Source organism: Cydia amplana, chromosome 20 (assembly GCF_948474715.1).
Source record: "Cydia amplana chromosome 20, ilCydAmpl1.1, whole genome shotgun sequence".
Lineage (NCBI taxonomy): Eukaryota > Metazoa > Arthropoda > Insecta > Lepidoptera > Tortricidae > Cydia > Cydia amplana.
In genome coordinates, this window is record NC_086088.1 from 6,483,028 (window position 1) to 6,484,872 (window position 1,845).

The window sequence follows — 1,845 nt, forward strand, 5'->3', positions numbered from 1 at the left end:
GTGGATTTCACGCATGCACCAATCAGCGTGAGCGACCTTCAAGATCATATCAAAATAAGATCAAAACAGTAACAAGTTGTGGAATCTGAATCAGTCTCCGAATGCGATTTATAACTCCACAATGCGTAAGTCATTTAATTTCAGGTATTTATTATGCGGGCAATTCTCTTTTTTGGATCGAAAAACCATAAGACGCGTAAGTTTAAAGACATTTCGCAGAATTAAGGAATATTTTACTCTTGCCATAATGTCATCTGAAACTGCACATAAAAGGTTGACTGGTAGAGAATGCCGTGTAGCATTAAGTCCGCCTTTTGTCACTGTATATTTTTATTGTGCAATAAAGTTTAAATAATAAATAATAATAATAATAAAAGCGGTAACAATTTTAATATTAGCCAATTTATGGAACCGTAAACTAACCTCGCTTTATTACCAGCAGTTATTAAATTTTATTATAAAGTAAGGTAAAATAAATGTATTTAAATTGAAGTTTATGAAAACGTTCGAATATTTACATTCACATAGAATATATTACTGGAGAGCTAAAGGCAACAGCTGAACGTAATGAAAGCAGTGTTTTTACGGCGCCGTTTTTTTTTTAATATTTGATTCGTATAAGCTTTAAATAAATTGAAATTTTGATATGCAGACAAAATATTGAAAATCCTGTGCGATAAATAAATTTTGATTAAAACCATCAAAAACTTTTCATTATTTCTCGAATTCAAGTTCAACTTTTATTTTTTTATGTTCACATGTAAATGGGTAGGTTTTTTTAGCTGCAGATTTTTCGTTATGCCTGTAGTTACAGAATTTTTTTCGCCTTTTTAGCATCATCCACTTTCATATTTCATACTTTAACCGCAGTAGTATAATCCATGTTGTCCAAAGATAAATCTAGTTTGTTTGTGACAGCGAAACTAATTTGTAAGGATCCGTAATGGCTGACCGATACATCAACGCCTAGTCTTATCTCCGCTACACAATACAAATCTACAAAAACAGCTTACTAGAAAATACTTGTTCTCTTATATATTTTCTTAAACGGGGTACAGAAAACTTCACTCAATATTAAAAAGTCACAAATGTACAGTAATATAATGTCACTTACGTCTTTTGTTTTTAAGCCGGTCGTATAGTGGAATTTCGGGACGAGTTTATGCGAGATGGTTTAAAAGGGTAGATTGATTGGAAAATTCCTCGGACGATATTTAAGTATAAGATTTAGCGCGAATAGAAAACATTGAAGCAGTATTAAAAGTCAAATTGAAATTGATGGAATTCAAGTTTCAAAAATAAAATACTTAAACAATACAGGTTTACACAACTTTGGAAACAAATCAAATTATTTTATTCAATATTAAGTAAAAAATATAAATTTTTATTTCAATAATATAAAGGTACATACAAAACTTAAGAACTAAAACCCGTTCTGAGCCATGCCGGGTCCAAAGGTCCCCATCACACTTGCATCAATATTAAGTCATTAGTAAGATGGCATATAGTCGAGAAATTGGGACGGGTTCCACCGTGGCGGGGTGGCCTAGGGGTTCAAGGCGTTAGCCCGGATTGCTAAAGACGCCGGTTCGAATCCGGCCTTCACCACTGGAGGGCTTCGTCACTTTTTCTTTAATATAATTATGACATCTATTTCAGTTTATAATACAGATTTACATACAATTTACAGAAATAGAGGTACAAGAAATTATCCCTATAAGGGATCTCTTTCAGCTAACCATCGAGTAGATGAGGAGAGAATTCAAATTAGACAAACTTACGAAATGCACAATAACATTTTAAAAGTAAACAAAGGAAATTGTCCACAAGTAAATAAAATACGTA

General features: G+C 32.5%; 1 non-coding gene across 1 annotated transcript; it reads left to right on the forward strand.

Annotated features, from left to right (window-relative positions):
• The first annotated feature begins 1,535 nt into the window (after window positions 1-1,535).
• Trnas-gga (transfer RNA serine (anticodon GGA)) lies at window positions 1,536-1,608 on the forward strand. Its single transcript has one exon. It is a non-coding gene; the product is annotated as a tRNA-Ser (tRNA).
• The last annotated feature ends 237 nt before the right edge of the window (window positions 1,609-1,845 follow it).